The following is a 10266-nucleotide window of genomic DNA, read 5'->3' as shown; positions in this document are numbered from 1 at the left end:
CATTTTTTTTCCAGTCCACTAGGATATTTCAACCTTCTGTGCAATCATTTGCTTTTTCATCATCTGCTGCCTCCCATGAGAACGAAAGCTCCAGGAAAGTAGGGATTTATAAACTATTGCTTATAAATTAGGCACTCAGAAAAAAATTTTAATTAAATGATTAGCATGAAAAAATAAGGCCTCCCTGGTGGCTTAGATGGTAAAGAATCTGCCTGCAATACAGGAAACCCAGGTTCAATCCCTGGGTCCAGAAGATCCCCTGGAGAAGGAAAATGCTACCCACTCTAGTTTCCTTGCCTGGAGATTCCCTTGGACAGAGGAGGGTGGTGGTCTACAGTCTGTGGGGTCACAAAGAGTAGCTTCACATAATTGAAGCTACTATAAATGCAAAAATAATAGTTTTCTCATAAAAAGCTGGTATGATACCCCATTCACAGCCCTGATCTGTCTCTCTCTATATATTTTTTTTTCTTTCATTTCCTCCATTTTTCTGTCATCTGCTTTTCCTTCCCAGTGAGTATCCAACAGAGGATGCATCTAGAAAGTGTCAGAAATACTGATCTAAAAATCCAGGGTCAGACCCACAGAAACCAACTAGGGATTCACCAGTCTCCACTTAAACATCCTCAGAAGCAGAGAATTTATGAATAGTTCTGATTGTAAGCACATTTCCTAATTGGAATGAAATTAAGCTCCTTACAACTTCCAACCACAAGTCCTGTTTTTGTTTGTAAGGCAAGCCCTGAATGATTATTTTCCATCTCCTGCATGAAATTTCCTCAGATATTTGAGTATAAAAAATATGTCCCTATTGCTTCCAAAGTCTTCACTTCTTTTGTAAAGTAGCATCCATTCCTTCTGTTAGTTATCTGGTTTAGAATTTTAAAATGTAAAATTTACTCTAGGGCACCTGGAAGCACATGCTCTATGATGGAGATTGTACTAGTGGGGACCTCAAATGAGTCACTCACTCACTCCTCACAGCAATACATTTGGGGAGGTGCAGCTATTTTTCATCCTTACTTTATGTTTTAAGACCTGTGGTTTAGAAGAGATGGCCAACTTGTCCAGGGCCTATTGAAGGAAAGTGGTTCAGCTGGGATTTGATTTTGGGTTTTTCCAACCCCGAGATTAGATTCTTACCTACTATACTGTGCTGTCTCTTGGCAAATTGCTAAACAAATAGAGCATTCAATGTCCCAGTCATTTCCTAGGGAAACAGACTCTCTCATCTTCCCAGTTCTCGTCGGGGTTTGAAATCCCAGGCTCGCTGCTCACCATTTGGTGAAATTGAGCAATGTGTTTAGCTGCCCTGGGTACCGTTTTTTTCACCTGCAGCGTGTGATGATAACATTTCACATACAGAGTCTTTATGGAAATCGGCTGAACTGATGCACTGGAGGACACGGGCCTCTGGGGTTAAATTCACCTCTGCTCCTCACTGTCTTGTCTTTGTTTTTCTCAGGCAATGTCTTCTCACCAAAACACATCAGGGGTCATCATTGCTCCTGCTTCACATGTGGTTATGAGACTTAAAAGTGAAAATCTTTGCAAAGTGTTTGTCATGTAGAAGGAGCTAGATATATTGAGTTATTAATATCGCTTTCATTACATAAAACATCTGGCAACTACAAATACTAGTATTATTAATATGTATAAAAACAGCATAGCTTGTGTGACAGAAGACAAACTAGAAACATATAACCTTAAAACATCCAGAAACTACAAAATTAAAGTTATACCAAGAGCAATGATATTAACAATAGAATTAAATGACTAAAATTGACTTACTTAAAAGCAAAGGCTCTCAAACTAAACTATAAAACCATAGCTATTTGCTATTTAGAGAAATTCATCTGAAGTCAAATAGTACAGATATGTTAAAAATAAGAATACAGTAAAATATAACTATAATATTTACATTAAAATGCAAGGGCATAGGAAAAAGTACACAAATTAAAGTCTCTATAGAAGCTATAGGAAAAATCATTAATAATACGAAGAGGAAATTTCTAACAAAACTCTACTGGCTTATGCTGGGAAGCAAAACAAAATTCTGAAAATCTTTGCAAGTTGTTTTTTCACTTAATAATGATATTAACTAACATGTATGAAATTTTTTAAGATTCTAAGAGAATAAAATTTCCATATTTCTAAGCGAATATATGCTTTTCAACTACTCATGTAGTGTTTACAAATTATTTTAGGATACAAAGAACATTTCAAATAAAAAAACAAATGTAAAGACCAAGTTTGATTATCATAATTTGATAAAATCTGAAAAAATGTTTTCATACATCAGAGTTTATTTCTTATTACTTTAATAAAACCAAAGGAAACTTTAAAAGTCAGACAACTTACATTTCTTAAAACCAAGTGAAAGATTTTGGGCAGATGCCAAGAAGCTTTAATTTGATTTGAAGTAGACAGAAGTCCCCGGCTGCGACCAGCACGCTAAGCGCAGGCCGCTGCAACCGGCACGGTAAGCGCAGCTGAGAGGAGCCACCCCACGTGCGAGGTCAGGGGCAGAAGCCAGGAGGACCCCATGCCCGAAGGGCGGCGGCCAAGAGGAGTTACCCCACGTCCAAGGTCAGGGGCAGCGGCAGAGAGTACCAGACTGCGACGGCGCAGGAACTGCTGAGAGGAGCTACCCCCGTCGGAGGTCGGGGGTGGGGGGCGGTGGGGGGCGGGCTGGCGGCCGAGGGGAGCTACCCCGCATCCGAGGTCGGGGGGGAGACGGCAGAAAGGAGATACCCAATGTCCGAGGTCAGGGGCGGAGAGGAGAGGAGTTACCCCGCGTCCGAGGTCCGGCAGCTGCTGGGAGGAGCTACCCCACGCCCCTAAGCCCGAGGCCAGGGGCGGCGGCCTTGAGGAGCAACCCCACGCCTGAGGCCAGGGGCGGTGGACCGGAGGACCAATCCCACATCCAAGGAGCCGTGGCTGCGTGGGCAAAGGAGGGCCTAGAGGAGCTATCCCACGTTGAAGGTCAGGAAGGATGGCGGCGAGGAGATACCCCTCGTCCAAGGTAAGGAGCAATGGCTGCACTTTGCTGGAGCAGCCATGAAGACATACCCCACGCCCAAGGTAAGAGAAACCCAAGTAAGACGGTAGGTGTTTCAAGAGGGCATCAGAGGGCAAACACACTGAAACCATACTCACAGAAAACTAGTCAATCTAATCACACTAGGACCACAGCCTTGTCTAACTCAATGAAACTAAGCCATGCCCGTGGGGCAACCCAAGATGGGCGGGTCATGGTGGAGAGATCTGACAGAATGTGGTCACTGGAGAAGGGAATGGCAAACCACTTCAGTATTCTTGCCTTGAGAACCCCATGAACAGTATGAAAAGGCAAAATGATAGGATACTGAAAGAGAAACTCCCCAGGTCAGTAGGTGCCCAATATGCTACTGGAGTTCAGTGGAGAAATAACTCCAGAAAGAATGAAGGGATGGAGCCAAAGCAAAAAGAATACCCAGCTGTGGATGCGACTGGTGATAGAAGCAAGGTTCGATGCTGTAAAGAGCAATATTGCATAGGAACCTGGAATGTCAGGTCCATGAATCAAGGCAAACTGGAAGTGGTCAAACAAGAGATGGCAAGAGTGAATGTCAACATTCTAGGAATCAGTGAACTGAAATGGACTGGAATGGGTGAATTTAACTCAGATGACCATTATATGTACTACCACGGGCAGGAATCCCTCAGAAGAAATGGAGTAGCCATCATGGTCAACAAAAGAGTCTGAAATGCAGTACTTGGATGCAATCTCAAAAACGACAGAATGATCTCTGTTCATTTCCAAGGCAAACCATTCAATATCACAGTAATCCTAGTCTATGCCCCAACCAGTAATGCTGAAGAAGCTGAAGTTGAACGGTTCTATGAAGACCTACAAGACCTTTTAGAACTAACACCCAAAAAAGATGTCCTTTTCATTATAGGGGACTGGAATGCAAAAGTAGGAAGCCAAGAAACACCTGGAGTAACAGGCAAATTTGGCCTTGGAATACGGAATGAAGCAGGGCAAAGACTGATAGAGTTTTGCCAAGAAAATGCACTGGTCATAACAAACACCCTCTTCCAACAACACAAAAGAAGACTCTATACATGGACATCACCAGATGGTCAAACCAAAATCAGATTGATTATATTCTTTGCAGCCAAAGATGGAGAAGCTCTATACAGTCAGCAAAAACAAGACCAGGAGCTGACTGTGGCTCAGACCATGAACTCCTTATTGCCAAATTCAGACTTAAATTGAAAACAGTAGAGAAAACCACTAGACCATTCAGGTATGACCTAAATCAAATCCCTTATGATTATACAGTGGAAGTGAGAAATAGATTTAAGGGCCTAGATCTGATAGATAGAGTGCCTGATAAACTATGGAATGAGGTTCGTGACATTGTACAAGAGACAGGGATCAAGACCATCCCCATGGAAAAGAAATGCAAAAAAGCAAAATGGCTGTCTGAGGAGGCCTTACAAATAGCTGTGGAAAGAAGAGAAGCGAAAAGCAAAGGAGAAAAGGAAAGATATAAACATCTGAATGCAGAATTCCAAAGAATAGCAAGAAGAGATAAGAAAGCCTTCCTCAGCGATCAATGCAAAGAAATAGAGGAAAACAACAGAATGGGAAAGACTAGAAATCTCTTCAAGAAAATCAGAGATACCAAAGGAACATTTCATGCAAAGATGGGCTCGATAAAGGACAGAAATGGTATGGACCTAACAGAAGCAGAAGATATTAAGAAGAGATGGCAAGAATACAGAGAAGAACTGTACAAAAAAGATCTTAACAACCCAGATAATCACGATGGTGTGATCACTGACCTAGAACCAGACATCCTGGAATGTGAAGTCAAGTGGGCCTTAGAAAGCATCACTATGAACAAAGCTAGTGGAGGTAATAGAATTCCAGTTGAGCTATTTCAAATCCTGAAAGATGATGCTGTGAAAGTGCTGCACTCAATATGCCAGCAAATTTGGAAAACTCAGCAATGGCCACAGGACTGGAAAAGGTCAGTTTTCATTCCAATCCCAAAGAAAGGCAATGCCAAAGAATGCTCAAACTACTGTACAATTGCACTCATCTCACACGCTAGTAAAGTAATGCTCAAAATTCTCCAAGCCAGGCTTCAGCAATATGTGAACCGTGAACTTCCTGATGTTCAAGCTGGTTTTAGAAAAGGCAGAGGAACCAGAGAACAAATTGCCAACATCTGCTGGATCATGGAAAAAGCAAGAGAGTTCCAGAAAAACATCTATTTCTGCTTTCTTGACTATGCCAAAGCCTTTGACTGTGTGGATCACAATAAACTGTGGAAAATTCTTCAAGAGATGAGAATACCAGACCACCTGATCTGCCTCTTGAGAAATCTGTATGCAGGTCAGGAAGCAACAGTTAGAACTGGACATGGAACAACAGACTGGCTCCAAATAGGAAAAGGAGTACATCAAGGCTGTATATTGTCACCCTGCTTATTTAACTTATATGCAGAGTACATCATGAGAAACGCTGGGCTGGAAGAAAGACAAGCTGGAATCAAGATTGCCAGGAGAAATATCAATAACCTCAGATATGCAGATGACACCACCCTTATGGCAGAAAGTGAAGAGGAAATAAAAAGCCTCTTGATGAAAGTGAAAGTGAAGAGTGAAAAAGTTGGCTTAAAGCTCAACATTCAGAAAACTAAGATCATGGCATCCGGTCCCATCACTTCATGGGAAATAGATGGGGAAACAGTGTCAGACTTTATTTTTCTGGGCTCCAAAATCACTGCAGATGGTGACTGCAGCCATGAAATTAAAAGACGCTTACTCCTTGGAAGGAAAGTTATGACCAACCTGGATAGCATATTCAAAAGCAGAGACATTACTTTGCCAACAAAGGTCCATTTCATCAAGGCTATGGTTTTTCCTGTGGTCATGTATGGATGTGAGAGTTGGACTGTGAAGAAGGCTGAGCGCCAAAGAATTGATGCTTTTGAACTGTGGTGTTGGAGAAGACTCTTGAGAGTCCCTTGGACTGCAAGGAGATCCAACCAGTCCATTCTGAAAGAGATCAGTCCTGGGATTTCTTTGGAAGGAATGATGCTAAAGCTGAAACTCCAGTACTTTGGCCACCTCATGCGAAGAGTTGACTCATTGGAAAAGACTCTGATGCTGCGAGGGATTGGGGGCAGGAGGAGAAGAGAACGACAGAGGATGAGATGGCTGGATGGCATCACTGACTCGATGAATGTGAGTCTGAGTGAACTCCGGGAGTTGGTGATGGACATGGAGGCCTGGTGTGCTGCGATTCATGGGGTCGCAAAGAGTCGGACACGACTGATCGACTGATCTGATCTGAGACAGAAGTCCCCAAGATAAAATTTTGTATATTGAAGCAGAAGAGCTTTAGTTCTGGAGTTAGATTGTCCTTGTGCCCTGGAGGAAAAATGTTATATTTAGGTAGATTTTTTTTTTCACTTTCCACTTGTATATGGTGAAATCGCAGGAACAAATTTAATCAGATATGAATCTCCAAAATATTCCTTTTTTTTTTTCTGAAATATAGTTGATTTACAATGTTGTGGTACCTTCATATGTACAGGCTAGTAATTCAGGTTTTTTGCAGATCATCTACCATTATAGTTTATGACAATATACTGGATATAATTCCCTGTGCTATACACTCAGTCTTTGTTGATTACTTACTTTATGGACATTGCTTATTTTATGGACAGCAGTTTGTATCTGTTAATCCCAAAGGCCTAATTTGTTCCTCTCCCCTTTGGTAACCACAAGTTTGTTCTCTATATCTGTGACTCTATTTCTGCTTAGTCAGTAAGTTCATCTGTACTGTTTTTCTAGATTCCACATATATGTGCTAATACATGATATTTATTGTTCTCTTTCTTCACATTTTATGACAGTCTCTAGGTCCATGTCAGTACAGTTCAGTTCAGTTCAGTCATTCAGTCGTGTCCGACTCTTTGAGGTCCCATGAATTGCAGCACACCAGGCCTCCCTATCCATCACCAACTCCCGGAGTTCACTCAGACTCACGTCCATTGAGTCGGTGACGCCATCCAGCCATCTCATCTTCTGTCGTCCCCTTCTCCTCCTGCCCCCAATCCCTCCCAGTATCAGAATCTTTTCCAATGAGTCAACTCTTCGCATAAGGTGGCCAAAGTACTGGAGTTTCAGCTTTAGCATCATGCCTTCCAAAGAACACCCAGGGCTGATCTCCTTCAGGATGGACTGTTTGGATCTTCTTGCAGTCCAAGGGACTCTCAAGAGTCTTCTCCAACACCACACTTCAGAAGCATCAATTCTTCGGTGCTCAGCTTTCTTCACAGTCCAACTCTCGCATCCATACATGACCACTGGAAAAACCATAGCCTTGACTAGATGGATCTTTGTTGACAAAGTAATGTCTTTGCTTTTGAATATGCTATCTAGGTTGGTCATAATTTTCCTTCCAAGGAGTAAGTGTCTTAATTTCATGGCTGCAATCACCATCTGCAGTGATTTTGAAGCCCAGAAAGATAAAGTCCGACACTGTTTCCACTGTTTCCCATCTATTCTAGGTCTCTGCAAATGGCATTATGTCATTCCTTTTGGCTGAATAATATTCCATTGTACATATCTGTCTTACGTCTTCTGAAGCCTCGTGTCTATTGCTGGGCAGCTGGATTGTTCCTGTGCCTTGACTGCTCTGATACCACGGATCCACCTTCTGTAACTGTTGTTGACCCAAGACAGATCTTACTGCCTCTTGTCATCTGTCCCTATTCCATTTATGGGATGATCTGCTTTTATTTTTACTTATTTATTTTTATTTTACAATATTGTATTGGTTTTGCCATATATCAACATGCATCCACCATGAGTGTGTACACGTGTTCCCAATCCTGAACCCCCCTCCCACCTCCCTCCCCATACCATCCCTCTGGGTCATCCCAGTGCACCAGCCCCAAGCTTCCTGTATCCTGCATCAAACCTGGACTGGCGATTCATTTCTTATATGATATTATATATGTTTTAATGCCATTCTCCCAAATCATCCCCCTACTCTCCCACAGAGTCCAAAAGACTGTTCTATACATCTGTGTCTCTTTTGCTGTCTCACGTACAGGATTGTCATTACCATCTTTCTAAATTCCATATATATGCATTAGTATACTGTACTGGGGAGAAGGCAATGGCACCCTACTCCAGCAGTCTTGCCTGGAAAATCCCATGGACGGAGGAGCCTGGTGGGCCGCAGTCCATGAGGTCGCTAAGAGTCGGACACGACTGAACGACTTCACTTTCACTTTTCACGTTCGTGCATTGGACAAGGAAATGGCAACCCACTCCAGTGTTCTTGCCTGGAGAATCCCAGGGACGGGGGAGCCTGGTGGGCTGCCATCTATAGGGTCGCACAGAGTCGGACACGACTGAAGCGACTCAGCAGCTGCAGCAGCAGCAGCAGCATACTGTATTGGTGGGTTTTTTTGATCTGCTTTTTAAAAGTATTTTCAATTTGAGAATTTGTGTCTTTGTTCAAATTTGGAAATTTGAGGGCTTTGTCTCTTGCATTATTTCAGCATCTCTCTTCTCTCTGTGCTGTCTTTTTGGAACTCCTCATAGATTCCTGTAGGTCCTTTCTGTGCTATCTTTCACAACAAAGTCATCTTTCTTTTTTCTTTTACTATTGTTATTGATTTACTTTTAATCTGTGATATTTTCCCATCTTTCTCTTCCAATTTCTTCAGTTTCTATAGAGTAAGAGCCTACTGTCTGATTTCCATCTTGTCTTATTTTATTCCTGGCCTCTTGCTCTTCTTGCATGTGGGTGTGTGCTCAGTCATGTCTGACTCTTTGCAGCCCCATAGACTGTAGCTCACCAGGCTCCTCTGTCCATGGGATTTTCCAGGCAAGGATACTGGAGTGGGTTGCCATTTTAATTCCAGGGGATTTTCCCAACCCAGAGATCAAACCCTCATCTTCTGAGTCTCCTGTGGCAATCAGATTCTTTACCAACTGTGCCACTTATATATGTATACATATGAATATATATATATACATATTTAATCATGAAAATGATTTTCATTTTCATTTACCACATTGTTAATTTATAGTAAGTTTCACATTATTTATTGTTTCAAATGATTAAAGCAATGATTTTCCTGTAAACTTTTGGTAAATGTGTTCTTTATATTTTAATTTAAAACTTTTTTCTTCTTTGAGAGGAGCTTGTTTTTCACTGGAGTCTCAGGTGCTGACTGGTTCTGAGGATGATGCTCCAAGGAAGTGCTGAGTTATTTCTTCTATACATCCCAAAGTTATCCCAAGGACCACCTTATATTAGTTTCTCAGCGGGGCAGTCTGGCCTTCTCAGATAAAGGTCAGCCTCCAAATCTTTGGATTGGTGAGGGGAACCTTTTTCCTGACACCAGATATAGGAACTTGCTTGTTAAACATTGGGTGAGAGATAGATATTTCATTTCCACCTTTCACTGAAGCGTCAGGTTTCTACAGCCCAGCATTTATGATAGAATGTTTTTCTTGAGGAGCTCTGAATCTTTTCTTCATACAGTCCCTGCATAGTTATTAAAATTCAAGTTCCATTTTCTCTTCGTGTGGTAAGTAAACTCTGCACCTCCAAAGTCAGGCTAACAACTGATATGTTTATAATAAACAACAGCTCCATGTTTATTAAATTCCATTCCTTCTTTTATCATCATATAATAGAAAAGGAGTACGTCAAGGCTGTATTTTGTCACCCTGCTTATCTAACTTCTATGCAGAGTACAGCATGAGAAACGCTGGGCTGGAAGAAGCACAAGCTGGAATCAAGATTGCCGGGAGAAATATCAATAACCTCAGATATGCAGATGACACCACCCTTATGGCAGAAAGTGAAGAGGAACTAAAAAGCCTTTTGATGAAAGTGAAAGTGGAGAGTGAAAAAGTTGGCTTAAAGCTCAACATTCAGAAAACGAAGATCATGGCATCTGGTCCCATCACTTCATGGGAAATAGATGGGGAAACAGTGGAAACAGTGTCAGACTTTATTTTTCTGGGCTCCAAAATCACTGCAGATGGTGACTGCAGCCATGAAATTAAAAGATGCTTACTCCTTGGAAGAAAAGTTATGACCAACCTACATAGCATATTCAAAAGCAGAGACATTACTTTGCCAACAAAGGTCTGTCTAGTCAAGGCTATGGTTTTTCCAGTGGTCATGCATGGATGTGAGTGTTGGACTGTGAAGAAAGCTGAGCGCCAAAG

This window comes from Bubalus kerabau, chromosome 16 (genome assembly GCF_029407905.1).
Source record: "Bubalus kerabau isolate K-KA32 ecotype Philippines breed swamp buffalo chromosome 16, PCC_UOA_SB_1v2, whole genome shotgun sequence".
In the NCBI taxonomy this organism is placed as follows: Eukaryota; Metazoa; Chordata; class Mammalia; order Artiodactyla; family Bovidae; genus Bubalus; species Bubalus kerabau.
The sequence above is the reverse complement of the archived record's forward strand: the minus strand, read 5'-3'. Positions refer to the sequence as shown.